The sequence below is a fragment of the Triturus cristatus genome, chromosome 1_2 (genome assembly GCF_964204655.1).
Source record: "Triturus cristatus chromosome 1_2, aTriCri1.1, whole genome shotgun sequence".
In the NCBI taxonomy this organism is placed as follows: domain Eukaryota; kingdom Metazoa; phylum Chordata; class Amphibia; order Caudata; family Salamandridae; genus Triturus; species Triturus cristatus.
In genome coordinates, this window is record NC_140580.1 from 572,908,209 (window position 1) to 572,923,980 (window position 15,772).

Genomic DNA, 15,772 nt, shown 5'->3' on the forward strand with positions numbered 1-15,772 from the left:
CTTACTGACCAAACGACGCCCATTTGTATGCACAGTGTGGGTGAAAGAAGCAGATTTAACTAAAATGTTAAAGTTAAATGACATTTTGCACTTTGGGATGTTGGGTGTGTCCGTCTCTTCCAATTCAATGGAATTAAGGAATCTCTTTGGATGGATCCTCAGGCTCAACATGCAATTAATTCTTCAATGTATACGAGGTTTTAAATTGAAAATATGGAGCCATATCTATGGTCCAGAAAGCAAAGGTGAAATTGGCTGTGGATGCAAACAAGTATCCTAGCCCTTTTGATATCCAACCGTGTATCAGAAGAAAATATCAGAAGTGTGTGAAGCAACTCGGCCGTAGAGTCAAGCTACAAAAGAGCCGCTTTTCTCTTGGAAAACAGATTTACAGATTGGAAAGGTATTAATATGGTAGACACAACTAATCAATACTAGACCAAGCGAGTTTTGAAATCAATGCATTCACTCCCTGTGGGACACTGGCTCTCAATATAGTGCACTAAAATGTAGTACACTGTGCAGAGAGTCCCGCGAGACCCAGATTGCTATACAGAGGCAAAAGTAGATAATACTAACCCGCCATTTGTGGTAGTGTGGGCGGCAGTCAGGCTTATCAGAGGATAGTGCTAAGCATTTGTTGTACTCATAGAGGCATTAAAAGAGAAACACTCAAAAATAAATCTAACTCCAATTTATAAAAATAACACTAATTTATATGTAATCTTTCAGACCAAGAACTTCAATCCTCAGTAAGTGCTTTTCAGGATTTGTATTTTCAAAGTTCTCAAAATGAATTACTTTTGTGCACAATTACGCACCATTGAAGTCAATGGGAGAAAAGAGAAAAATGCACATAAAATCACACAGTTTGATTTCAAGGTTCACCTTAGGAATTAAACTCGGTAGCAAGGCCAGGCCCAATGTTCCACCAGCGGATTCTCGGGTGCGTCCCGGATTCAGCCGGGAGCAGGGTGCGGCGGTCGTTGGTAGCTGGTGCGCTATGAAGAAGGGGGCCACTTAAAAACACACTGCACAATGGGACTTAAAGGAAAGTCTGTGGGGTGCCACTCGAGGGAACAGGCCACAAGGGCCTCTGGACTATGGTAGTTCAGCTGGATCATCGCTGTCAAGGTCGGACGGGCCAGGTGCACGTCAAGATGTCCTCACGGTCAGGAGCAGGCAGCTTGGAGAGGCGATCTCGGGACAGCTGGGCCACTCACAAAGTGGGTCTCAGGAGTCTCAATGTCCCTTGATGGGTGCTTGCTTCCTGAGCAGTTGGAGTCCGGATTGGACTCTGCGATTAGGGGATGCTGCAATGGGTCTGGTAGTACGGGTATTCGTGTGGCATGGCTCCAGTAGGTACTAGTTTCTCCAAACTTGGCAGATCTGCTCCTCCGGAGCTGGTGTACCACTTTTGGTTCAGGTGATGCATTGGAGCTGCCGGGGAGCAGCAAGTCGGTACAACCAGATTCTGTGGTTCCGTGCCTGTGGGCTGCAGGGGAGTGGTATCTCAACTTCAAGGGAGTTCTGTGGCGCTTTGTAGAAGGCTAGAGGAGCTCCAGGGTTCTTGGAGGCCTCACAGTTGCAGGATGAGACAGCATACCATGATTGTGGAGTCCTTAAGGCAGCAGGCTTGGTTTAGTGCCAATTTTCTGCAGCAGGGCTTCAGTCCTCAGATCAGCAACTATTCTTTGTCCTTTTCCTCTCTGTGTCCATCAAATCCAAGGTCAGGGTCCGGGATGCCATCTATATACTAAATTTAGGGGCGTTAAAGGGAGTGACAGGTAGTAGCCAATGGGCTACCTACCTTAATGGTGTCTACACCTCTAAGTGACCACTTCATGTGGTAAGGGGCACTACCCTGACTCCAATTGGCTAATTCCCTCATAAACAAAGATGGAGGGAAATTAAAAGTGGGGTCCACTTCGCCTGCCTCACCTTCAGGTGGTGCTGGCTAAATGGAGACCTGCCTCCTAATTTATCTAATTTTCCTGCCTGTCCTCCTGCCAAATGTGAGGCAGGAAAGGGGGTTGTCATCCTCCACTAGCTGGAGCTGCCTGGGTCACATTTCAGGGGCCTTTGAAGCTTCCCGCCTTGTAAGGCATACTGTCCTGGGGAGGTTTGAAGCACCTCTGCCCAAAGCAGGCTTTGTCCCTGGCCACTGAGATCGCTAGCCCTCACACCATGAGGTCAGAAACATGTCTGGTGGTAGCAGGCTTGCTAAGACCATTAAAAGACCACACCAGTGCTTTGTAGGTTTTCAGGGGACCCTCTGAAGAGTCTCCTGTGTGCATTTATTAATAAATCCAACACTGGCATCAGTGAGTATTTATTACGACAAGATGTTTGCTACCAAACATCTAATTGGGTACAGTGAAGCCATCATGGAGCTAGGAAACTAGTAATGACAAGTCTCCAGTCCATGTACCCTCTATGGCTTCCCTCTCTTACAATATCCAAGAATGGCTAAGATATTGTAGGGTCATACCTGCTCATGCAGATATCTCCACGCATGGGATATAGTGTACCCTGTCTTCGGGCCATAAGGCCTGCAGTAGGGGTGACTTGCATATACCGCATGCAGTGTATGGGGGTATGGCACACAGGGATGTGTGCCATGTCAACTCTTCAGTTTTCTCTGCACCAAGACACAGTCTGCAAAGACAGTTTGCAAGGTTTTGGTGAAGGGTCTGTAGGGTGGCACAATTTGTGCTGCTGCTCAAGTGGGCCCTCTTCAGTTCCAATGCCTTAGGTGCCAGGGGTACCTTCTACTAGGAACCTGTAGGGGTTGTTGAAGTTGTGCCAACTGTGGTGCAGTTTTACGGAAAGAACACAAGTACTGGGAACCTGGTTAGCAGGGACCCAGTACACCTCAGTCAAAGTTGCATCAAAACCAGGCAAAAAGTGTGTGTGTGTGGGCACTGCAGCAAGAACCCAGTTTCTCACACTTCCTCACTCCCCCAAAAGTGTCATATGATAGCCTTGGCAGCATCAGAGGGTATTCCAGTAGGTGTTTCTGGATTAATATCTATGGATTACTTCAGGTTCTAACAAAACAACCACCATAAGCAATTGCCTTACTCGATGCATTGGAACACATATTTATGTGGGATGAATGTTGAAATACAAGCCTCCTTTTAGTATATTAGCTTGAAAATAACTCCTCACTGTCCATGCCAGTTCCACTTCATTCCAGATTGAATGGTCGCAATACTCAAGTTCCTAAGAAAATTCTACAAAATGTATTCCTTTGAAAAATAGTTAGCACAGCGTTGACAGAGGGGCTTCCTTTTGTATATAATTATAATTCTGGTACTTTGACTAAATTCACCTGAAAACTTTGCTGAAGGCAATATCTCAAATTAATGTCCTCTGTTGACAATTGCTTCTTCGGACCATTGCAGTTTGCATCACTAGAATAAAAGGTTTTTATGGGGTTCATTCTATTTCAAATCCAACTACCATTATAGATGCAGATAGGAGGTTCAACTTTTGAAGATTAATAGATTGTGTGAGTGAAGTAGATTGAAGATCTTCCTCTCTGCTGGCTTTGATGTGTCACAATCTTGCTAATGATTTTGTAGATTCTAACAATGGATGCTATTGAAGGCCATTACTTTAAAATGCCATAGCTTGTTAGAATCACCAGCATTAAATAAGTAAATAAATACATTTACTCAAACAAGATATGACTGTATTTTGATGGCCTTCATAGTTTTAGTACTAATACGGGTGAGTACAAGTACATGTGTTAATGCTAAACACTAAATTATCTGCCAACACAGGTAGGAATACCATATTTTTTATGAGGCCTGTAGTCATCATATTTTGTGTGTGGTCAGCTGCTTATGAGGTTCAGCACTTGCTAACACTTAGTGTCAGATGGGAAAACCGATTTCTTGATCAATCTAAACAATAACATAAGAAATGCAAAGTGAAACTGATCTGATCAGTTTTTAAACCAAAAACTATTATAGCCTTGGAGCCCCCCTAGCGGGCTTTACCGGCCATTAAAGGCCCGCTCTAGCGTTAAAGGCCAGAGGCGAGGGCCTTTAACAAGACTGTGGGCCTTTAATGCCCGGTAGAGCCCACTAGGAGGGCCCTAAGGCTATTAGAACATTCCGACCCCTAGAGGGCAGAATGTTCTAGTTAGTAAAAACAAAAGGCCTCTCGGAGCCCGAGGGGGTTTAAATCCCCTTGTGCTTCGAGAGGCCTTTGTTCACAGTAGCAGCTGTGAAAGGAAAACCGCATTGGAATGTTGCTCTCCAGGCTTCTACCAGCCATTAGAAGCCCGTAGCACTCCACTGTCTACAATGGAGCGCTCAACATTCCAATGTTCTAATAATAGTTAGACAAGATGAGCAGAGTAACTCCATGATGTATTTTTAGGTCTCGCCTGACCCAGCGCATGCGCTGGTCTGGCGAGACTTATTGAGAGGGCTCCAAAAAGTGCTACCAGGCCAGCCTAAAGCTACAGTGCATGTGCGCAGGCGCGCGCGCCACTTTTACCGCGGTACTTTCACTTTCGACATAGCCAATAGGTCTCGCTTTTGGGACCTTATAAGTGTTTAGTTATGCTGTTGCATGGCTAAACACTTATAAGGTCCCAAAGGCGAGACCTATTGGCTATGCCAATGCTTGTTAATAATGCCTCACTACCCAGGCAAAGCTATGTGAAATTCATTAAATATGATACAGACAATTATTAACATTATAATACAGATTCCACTGATATTTTGATATCATAATGTCATTTAAGTGTACATAAGCATTTTTTAATCCACACAACTACCAAAAGGTCACAAATTAAAAGAACTTTGACATATAAATGTAGGTTGTTGCAGGCTTATAAGAATGATTTTAAACTTACTACATCGTGGCAGTACAGCCAACACCGTCAGCTAGCACATACGAAAACCTGAAGAAAGGAAAAAAAAAATGAACATCCTTAAATTCAAGTATTTGTTTTTTTCAAACTTTATTATAGCATAAACCTTAGTTTTCTTAAGGCAATTTCTCTGGTACAAAGGAATGAAAACCATGGATACATGAGCCATTAACTCTCCGAGGGAGGGAACACAAAATTATAAATATGAATAGATTATAAAGAAAATTCAAGCAATCAAGTTTATCAATTGGGGTTTCAACAAATTTATGTATGTGAACATTTGTAATGACCAGGGTAGGCGATGTAGAGGGTTGTCTGCAAAGGATTGAACACAACACTGCTGTAAATTTAGGAATCAAATGGAAGGTGGGGACAGAAAAGAATGGCACTTGTGCCATTTCTACACAAGAGTAGGAATGAGTCCAGACTGATAATTCCCAAGACTTGTTGCATTTACCCAAAAAGTTTAGCTGCGTGTCTTATTTTTTTGGAATGTTGTAATCACCCATCCGAATGTTGGTGTGAATACCATTATCGGTTTATAAGAAACGAAAATGGAGAACAGGAATTTGGCTGTGTGCAAGCAACAAGAATGTCCATGAAAGAACGCACCAACAGGTCCTCCATTACCACCACAGTACAAGAACTTCAGACTGATGCGCACTTCTCATGCCGCACCACTCGGTACGAACTCCCCGTCTGCCACAGATGCACATTTCCAGTGCTGGCAGGGGAGAATCGAGCAAGGAGCACAGCAGCTGCCAAGACGGCAACCAGTGCCTCAAGAGGCTCACCAGATGGCGACTAGGCCGCTAGTGTGGGCTGCCATGCAAACTCTCCTTCCCCGGAGACGACGCAACCTTTTCCTCACCCAGTGCTACAGATATGGCATGCCCCTGCTCACAGGAGGCACTGGGAGCATCAGGAAGAGGATGTTTGCACTTCCCAATTGAAGATTGAAGGGAGATTGGAGGGTGGTCCTTTCCTCCCAAACTAAGATGGTGGCAGAAGTCTGCTTCTTGTTCCTCTGCTACAAAAGGTGGAGCAGGAGTTTTCTGCCACATTGCGTCAGAAGCTTGTTTTCATCATGTGCTTCACTCTCTGGCTTTTCCCAGGATTTTCCCTTGAATTTTGCTCCAGTCCATCTGATCCAGTCCATCTGCTCTAGTTCTTCTGCTCCAATCCTCAGCACCAGGTCTTTTTCTCCAGTTCTTCTGCTCCGATTCTCCTTCAAGCCCTCCAGCTTTGTTGTCATGTAGCTGGCTTTTTCCTCCCTGCGGATCATTTTTGTGGGCAGTCGCTGACAGACGCTATTTGGCAACAGCAGCATTGTGGTTACTGGAAGGGGTTGCCCACATCTCGTTCAGTCCTGAACTAGGAAGTTGGTTCTAGAGGAGTATTCATAATCCTCGGCTTGACAGCACTAAATCATAAGATAGCATGCAGATGTCTTACATCATTGACAAGGTTGACAAAGCCACAGTTGTAGGGGCATTGCCTGTACAGAACGATGATAATCTGAGTTGTTTGGCATGACGTAAGCTAGAAAGCGCGTTTATCTATCTAAATTTTATACAAATAGCATTTGCTGGTTGGAAGAAACAAGATGTTAACTCAGGGGACTGTAGCATGATGTGAGCTTGGAGGAGCAGGGGAGTTCCCACAGACTTAATTTAGCATCTGAAGGTCGTGGATTGCTGTGAGGCAACCTATGAAGTGAAGAATGTTATTAGCATCTAAACAACATTCAAGTTAAAACATCAATCAAAAAGTTCATACAGAAATTTATTAAAAAGAAGAAAAATGTAATGATAAAAACAAGACCAACATTCCAAAATGCATTTACAGAATCAGTCACTATGATTTTAGAAACAAAGTGTCATAAAGAACCCATAAAAACGACGAGGAGATATGTATGGACAAGCTTTACAGTTGGAAATTACCCATTTAATGTACACAGCTTACAATGCTCCTATACTGTATTGGTTGTTGTTATTATTTGCTTTTTTTCATTAAAAGAGGTTTGAAAAAAACATAAAAATCTTATTGGGTCAAATATCCATTGTAACTGAAGGGTAAAAGGTAAGTTAGGTAAGCCTAAATATCAAACAGGCCAGTTGGGGTTGACGATCATACATCATGTTTTAGGGTAGAGAGCATTCAGCGGAAAACTGCTTAACAGTGTACCACCGTCCAGAGTTCAAATATGCCAGATAGTCTGTAAAAACATGGGGGACCTATGTAAAAAAAAAAAAATCACTTTCCTACACCTGTCCTTATATTTTGTGCTGAAAAATCCTATACATTGCGTAGTGTAAAGAATATCATTAGAAATGTATCCTTTCTACTGCAAATTTGAGTGGGTGTGTTTTTTCGGCATTGTTTCACTCACTGTATTCCTAGATTGTTTACTAATAGACATCAAACACAGAAAAGGTGATGGGAGGAATGCTTGCAATTTGTCTAGCCACTGGCAATCGTTCAGGGTAGCATTCCAACCTATTGTTCTTTTGCTCACCATGCCACCTCAGATTAGGCCCAGCCATAGGTAAATCAGTCTTGACCATGCCCAGCTGAAACTGCCAAGCCAAGTTCCTCTCTGCACCAAAACACAACCAACCCAAGGCAGGTTTTCACCATGACTGGGGCTTGTCAGTCGGTGCAGCTTAGTTCCAATGGCACAGTGAGCAAGGGACCCACGTGTGGGTATACCCTTGCCACTTAGGGCGTTACATCAAACACACAAAAGGTGGAGGGAGGATGCTTGTAATTTGGCTAACCAGTGGCAATCTCTCGGCGTAGCATTCCCACCAATAGTAGTAATGCTCATCCTCATCCCTTTTTTACTAAAACAAAATACAAAAACACATCAGCACCATCACATTAGAAAGTCCAGGGCTAAATGTTCCTTTGAACACCCTACTTATCTATAGCACTTCCTTTATTTTTATTTAGGCTTTCTTATATCAGGTTTCTTTCAGGTTTTCGACAGCTTTTGTCTGCTAACTGACCAGGTGCCTAGACGAGGGGGAAGGACTCTATTTTTCATTACTTAGTCAGCAACTAATGCCTGTTTAGGTTGTTTAAACTGTGGAACCTACCAACACTGTCAATGTGTTTGAAACTAACTGCCACATTGTTCAGATTTGATGCAAAAACACACCTGGGAAAAGGCTGTGATTTTAGGAAAATTATTTTGTGCTTCAATAGGAAATATTTCCATCTGCTGCCTACAAACTTAATAGTAGGCAACATGAAAACAATGCAACTGGTGGAACTACGATGTTATTAAACAAGAAGGTTATTTTGATGGTAATGGCTGAAGTGTCTAGTAATGGAAGAGCATACAAATAAATACATTTTGAACAATAACATTTATGTGGCTTTTATGTGGGAAGATCTCTCGTACAACCACCTCATCCTCATCAAACAATTGAGATATTGCATAGACAAGTGTTTTAGACTCCATCCGCTCAATAGGGCATCTGTCCATTTATTGATCACAATAATGCAGCCAGTGAGTTTTGAATGCATAAAGGGGCAAAAGAAAGGAAAGATGAAAGAGGGGACGAAGGAGGTAAAGAGAAAAAAATAACCTGGTTTGGAGAATTTGACCATCCATTTAGGTACGAAAGGCTCATTTTAAATATGGTATTTATTTGAAAGTAGCCTTATACCACTTTTAAAAACAGTCAACTCTAATGCATTACAAAGTAAGGAAAAAAAATACATTTTTGACTTCCAAACTGAAGCCATTTTCAGATTGCTCTGGGTGCAGGAGAAAGCAGCACATGGAGGAAGGACCCCAGGAAAACGGGAAAATACAGAATAAAATAAGAGTGAAAAAGTCCAGACTTTACTAGCTTGGCCTCGGACACCCTCCTTCTGCCCTCGACCAGCTATTTGCCCAGCATTCACGACAGCAAAGCACCACAACATGTCCATTTTAGTCTAATCACACTCCATGTAGCCCCGTCTTAAACTGTCCTATGTACAGGTACAGATGCCCAGAAAAAGTGAATTCTCAACTATGCAGAATATGCTTCATGATCCTGCAGCACAGCTGAAGGTAGAGACCACTGGAGTGCTTCGCCCCTTCAGCGGACCCTATGATAAAGGGTTAGCCCATCAGCGACTTCATGAAGGCAGAAAACCCAGCCTCCTAACAGCACCACCAAGGTGTCTGCAAACATAGGATTTGCAGACTCCGCAGACGTACTAAAGCACAAGACCAGCATATGGGACATGTGCATAGTTCGGTCAACCTCAACCGAATGATCCCTGTTCTCCCACTATCTTTTGGCAAAATCAGAATGGAAGTCTGTACACTGAACTAGTGACACGATTGAGGTTTTGTTCTTAGATGGATAAAAGGCTAATAACATATGTAGTCTTAATTTCCTGAGTCATATGAAAGATACCATGACCATCAATTTTGGAACAGTTGTTGAAAAATCACATCAATATTATGATTCAAAATGGTGACCCACATTCTTGTCCTTGTGGGGATATGTACAGGCCATGAAAATGACATTAAAACCAATTGCATAATTCTTATGTCTACTGGATAATTAATAAATTCATTTGGGTCAACAAAAAGCACAAAACTGCAGTAGACAAATTCAGGTTAAACAGGGGCCACGGGGGAATACGAATTGATACCTTTTCTGCTACCAGGCAGCACTTCTGCCAGTCAAGGTATGATATACAAAGCTCTTGTTTTTCCCTCTTACATGGCTAGCTTTAGAGGTAGATCTCTTTCAACAGTCTGCCCCTTTCTCCATCCTCTTGAGTGGCCCTAGAAGTAGAATCGGTCTATCGAAAATCCTACCAGACACGGCTGATGCGCTTATGATAACTGCTCAAGTCAAAATAAGATTTAGAACAATGGGATAGAACTATAACAAAACCAAATTAGCAGCATTGCTCTGAATCGGATAATGTAGATGAAAGATGGTCTCTTGGGTGTTAAAATCTGTTTGAGAACAAAATATCCTTTATCCTTTTCCTACATACAGGACAAATCAGGCCTTCCAAACATTGAGTTTTTATGTCTTGAAATTTAACGTGCCTAATCAAAAACACAACTGGGACACATGACATCATGTAAACACAAGTCACTATGCCCCCGTATAAATAGAGACCACACAACATCTTAAATTTACAGAATGATTAACAGGCATGCCGTATCACTACTGCATAAGGCAATGACGGAATGCTCACAAGATGGCGTGACGATTCAAGTGGAGCACTCATGTATATGATGCTTGAACTCGGTAAAATAAGGTCATTCTGGAATGAGATTGTATCAGAGTTGGGTGGCATCTTCAATTTCCACGTCAATATATAGTCAGAGAGGGTAAGTCTGCGAGTGCTAGCGTACCCACCACAGCAATCGTAAGGCAAAGTGGACATCCTCCTCCCTGATTTTCTGCTAGCTGTAGCGACTAAAACTGGATTGTGTCATTAAAAAGCGAAGGTTGAGCTACTGCAATGTGAAAGGGGGTCACTGTGCATTAGTGGGCTATACTTACAGAAGAGATTCCAATGAAAGTGGCAAGACGCCTTTAAATGAATAGAGACAAACTGTGGAACAGATTTGATTTTCATTTGCAACTTCAAGAATTCTGTGGATTTGAGTAAATGAGTAGGTTACATCTTAGACTCTAATGCTTTCTATGCATTAACGTCAATAAGAGATCTTATAGTGTACAGTCGAGGTTAAATGGAATTCCATGGAAACTTGTGTATATTATTCCGGCGAGGAGAGGTGGGTGGATGGCAGTATTTCCCTCTCTTTTCCCTTTTGCTCTCTCTTCTGTTAATCCCTCATCAGACATTTCTTATCATATTTCTTTTCTATGGCTGTCTTCGTCTCCTTTGCTTCAATCTATTGGTACTTCTGCACATAATACGCTCTATTTTTAATGGATGAATGGGTGCGTGATGACCTAAAACAAGAAAAACAAAAGTGGACAAAGATGCAAGTTCAGAAAACTGGTTAGAGAGCGTCTTAAGTTGTGTTCGGTTCCCACTTGTGCGGCATTAACTTCTAATATCGAAGACTAATCACCGTGAAAGGCCTCCACTAGCACGGATTCGTGCTCATTAAGCTTTTACCAGAGAAGAACATTAAGTACTCAAGCGGACACCAAATATTTAGCCTGTGTTGATTGACATTTTCAAATCGTGTAAGCAAAAAGGATGAGGGAACAGCTCAAACTGATCTAGCTAGAATTCAAATTTCTTTTAGTTCAAAATATCTCTTCCATGAGCAGGGCACGCCTCTCCAGTCAATTCAGGGAAACAGACACAAGTAAATTAAGGACCACCTTCCATGCCAACAATCCCCACTCCAAGATCAATTGCATACGTACCAAAGCAGTTTCAAGGCTATGCCATGCCACAACACTTGCCGAAAGTCTTACCAATCAGAACCTCAACGCTAGCCTTCAAAGAGGGGTCTGCCTAAACAGCCCTTTGCCTCCCATATCTTCACTGCAGAGCCCAACCACCGAAGTTGCAGTACATTGATGACTGGTCCTACTCTGGAGCAATCACTCATTTGGAATGCATGTGAATGAATGAAGGGCATTTAAATGAATGAAGAGCATTTATAAAGTGCAAACAATTACCCCAAGGGGGATCTTGGTGCTACCGTCTAAGAGTAGAGAACACTTGTCTACCCACTACAGAAAGAAAAGAAAGGAAGAGATACAATTAACACTTGGAGAAAAGTCATGTTTTCAGACGCTTTCTTAAACCTTGAAGGTTAGGAGCTAATTTGACCATAAGCGGGAAATCATTCCAAGCTCTCTCCACCAGAACGGAGAAAGATCTACCCCCTCTGGTTTGTAACCTGAACTTGGGAATCCGAGGCAACTTATTTTTGGCAGATCTTAAATCTAAGTGAGGGAATAAAGTTCAAAGCGATCTGACAGAAGCCTTGTTCTCCATTTGATGAACTGCCTTATAAACAAAAGTTAAGGATTTAAATAAAATCCGTTTTTCAACAGGAAGGCTATGAGGGTGCCGAAGACCCTCACTGGTAGAGCGGGTACAGGGGAGTTTTGAGTCAATCTGACTGATGCATGTTGAACCGCTTGCAGCGTCTTGGTTAGATATTTGGACAGCCCCAAATAAAACATTTACAATAGTCGAGTCTGATATGCTGATCAAGGTGGAAAAATGTGCTAAGTTATGGGTGTTACTTTCCTTGCTCCATTCTGATGTAGGTGCTCTTCCTGTTGACTCAAGCTTTATTGAGCAGAATTCCGCCCCTTGGGTTTCCATGTAGAAATCCCAAGGAACGAACAGCCTACAGCGATTGTTAAAAATCTAGATTCACTACAGCTCATTAATCTCCTCCCATAACCATACAGCAAGTCATATTGCTGAATCTGGTTTTCTCATTCAACAGCAACTCATCAGGCAAAGTAATTCCTCGCAAATTCTCAATTTATCACTTGTTGCATAAATTAATCACAGATCTTAATCAATCACTCAAGACGTAAATCTTCCTGCATGGTCACTGCAAACCAGCTCCGACACAGAAGAAAGTCTTATTCAGCCAGATTCCACAAAGTTTTCACAATCTTTTCAGCATTTTTGAAACACCACCAATACATTCTCCTTGATTGGCTTCATTCCATAATGTTCTGTACCCTTGACGCAGTGGCACTCTAAATGTTAAGAAAACAAAAAAAGCTGCTTCGGCCCTGAACAAGTGGAGCTGTCCAACCAAGAAGAAAAGGTCCGAAAATGTAAAATGTAGAAAAAAAAAAAATCAAGATACAGCTGACAAAGAGGTCTCTAAGGCCTATGAGGAAATACCACACGGCAACCCAGAAGGCAAAGAAGGATCATGCAACCGTAACTGATCAGGCCAAGCAAAAAACTAGGGCACTGTACTGGACATATCCTAGCCGAAGGCGTTAATGAATGTCTACGTAATGCTGGGAAACGTCGTGAAAATCTGATGAAATTTGAAAATAAGATTTTAAGGTTTATTCCCACATCAAAGAAAATGTGGAGACTTCGACTTACTACCCGATCAAACATTTCAAAACACATATGTTGTTATCAGCATTCACTATAGAGAGTCTTGAGAAAGTGAGCAACGCAGATAGTAAGCTGAAACCCCGAGAGCCTAGAACATACGATTTGAGACTTGCCTGACTTGCAGTAAAAATGCCACGCTACAACAAGGACTAGACCCAAACGTCATGAAACAGGTAATAATATGTCACTTGCTAAGGCAACCACAGGCCAATCTACTGGAAGCAGAGAACTACTGACTCATTCGCTACTTTATTCATAAAATGATAGAGGGTGAGGTAACCCACCATTTACAGGAATTTGTAGACCAGCAATATGCAACTCAATAGACAAATAGGTTTCATATTGGGGTGGAAAACTGAAAACAAAATACCCAACATCAGGAAAGACTTGCTTTACTCACTCAATACAGGACAACCAGAAATCCGAATCCCGTTCCATCATTCCACAGCATTCAATTATTCATGAACACAGAAGGCCATCAAATAATGCCGTGCCTGGAAAATTGGTCCTGGATCACCAAGACAGCCCTCTTGATGCCCTTTTGTCATGATAATCAAAGCAAGAGAATCTGAATTGGCTCCTCGTGTCCAACAGTGAACCAGATCCCATGAGTGGTCCCAGAGGGATATTCTCAGTTTCATATTTTTTTTTTTTTAATATCTACACAAGACCACTGGCTTAGATGAATGCACAACATTTCTACAGTTCACACTATGCTGAGACAATATGCCTAGCTGGGAGGCACCTGTAAACGAACTCTTTTGACGTCCTTGTTCTTCATTCCCTTTGAATGCTGGAAGCCAAACTTATGAAAGGGCCAGAAAAGAGACAACCTTCCCCTCCAGTGCTCATGATGGATTCCGTTGTAGCATCACCACCGAAAACTCATGTCCACAAGCCATTATCAAGGCTCATGGAAAGTCGAAGGGCTAGCTGGCAGTGCACTGTCACCAAACCCCAGAGATGGCACAGATCCAGCAAGTGCTTGTGAACATCAGACAAAAGCAAGTCATATCCAAAGAGGGCCACCCCCTCATGACTTTGTGGACAGAGATACCCACATACTCATCCTAAGGGTAATTAAGCTAGCACATCTGGGTGGCAGGCCTAATGAAGCAAGAGGCTGCTAGCTGTTCGATGCATCAGTCCTTACGGAAGGCCAAGATACCAGAGCCCTTGCAGTGAGAGGATCTCAGTATTACTCAGAGGGAAACGCTCAGTCTGGACTTTTGATGCACTACTGAAAGATCTCGGGCAGTGACCCTGGTGGACAAATTAAACTGTTGCTTTAGGCAGTGATCCTTAAAGGACCGAGGTCACAGGCCCTCATGGCAGCCCTCATGAAATCAAGACAATGTGAATTTCCTTTCCACGACTGAGAATTTTAGCGATATCCTGAATCTCTTGGTATCCTCCATAGAGGAATCACTCCATCTAGTGGCTCCCCTGTGAAGAAATTCATATGAACCCTCAATCATTATATGAACCATAGGAGACCAGGAGACCAACTTTGAGGTAGGACTCGGACAGTTCCTACTCATAGTACATTGCCCAATCCTCTACCAAAAAGGTCCTCCTGATACAAACTGAAATTAATAACATTCCCATCCTTCACGATTCCCTACTCCTCTACGCATTATCTTGTGAAAGTCACCTAATCGAGCAAAAATGGTTCTCTGAACCTCTAATGCAGTGTCAAAAAGTCAACCGTCATGCCAGTTTAGTACCATAAACTGATTGGCAAGTTTAAAATACCATTTGAACCTCGACCAATGAATGTTACCGCAGTAATCAAAAACATGGTGACCACCAATTAGGATAAGTCGACATCACTAGAAATTTGTCAGCTTTCACAATATTCCGGTTGACTTCCTTATGCAAAGCTGGAGAATCTACTCAACTTGGCTGTGGACGAGTTGGGGAAGATTTGCATCTAGATGAGACAAGACAATCCCAGCAGGCTCCTGACCAGGGGTAAGCCTCGACCCCAGATCTGTTCTGCAAGCCCTGAACCATCGGCCATACTTGGGATAACTTTCCCCGCTCAAGAACTCAAAGGCATGGGTCGTATCAAGCAGCCCTTGTTCCTGCGGATCCCGGTCAGCTGAAGGACTAAGTAGTGTGACCCCAGGGAACTAAGATTATCCCAGTTGCCAAATTTAATTACCTGTTCTGTTAGTGACTCAGTTGTATTTCTCAGGCTTCGGAGGGATATTATGTTCTAGAACTTCCTAGACTGGGCTCACAGCTACCTTGTAAGCCTACAAGCACACAGAGACAGCACCAAGGTCTATCTGATGCCACCTCGAACACACAACACAGCCTACCATGTCCTAAATGTTAGTGTGCTGCCCCTTCTAAAATGTTGATGTACTCTGGTGATGGTCAAGTGGTTCCCATTATGCGGTTAATGAAAGCAGACTGTCTCCCCTTTCAAGAACAGCCCAATAGACAGAGCTGGTGTTATCATAACACAACCTAGTTAAGGAGACAACCTTTACAAATTAAGCATAGGATACATCTACTCCATGCTCAAACATGCAAGAGAACAAGCGCAGAACGCATACTAGCGTCGAAAGCGTAAAACTACGCCATGCTCCACATGGATGAGAAAAAGCACAGAACGCATAGTAGCGTCGAAAGCGTAATACTACTCCATGCTGAACATGGAAGAGAACAAGCACAGAACGCATAGTAGCATTAAAAGTGTAAAGCTACTCCACGCTCAAACATGGATGAGAACTCCTCCATGCTCAAACATGCATGAGAACAAGCACAGAACGCATACTAGTTTCAAAAGCGTAAAACCACTCCATGGTC

At 42.7% G+C, this 15,772-nt stretch overlaps 1 protein-coding gene across 6 annotated transcripts in view; it reads right to left on the reverse strand.

The window, feature by feature from the left end:
• Nucleotides 1-15,772, reverse strand: part of LZTS2 (leucine zipper tumor suppressor 2) — a 647,770-nt gene that overhangs the window by 477,742 nt on the left and 154,256 nt on the right. For all 6 annotated transcript variants that reach the window (XM_085606497.1, XM_085606500.1, XM_085606493.1 and 3 more), the window contains one exon: nucleotides 4,874-4,921. The gene's annotated coding sequence lies outside the window, so the exon portion shown is untranslated. The remainder of the gene's footprint in view (nucleotides 1-4,873; nucleotides 4,922-15,772) is intronic.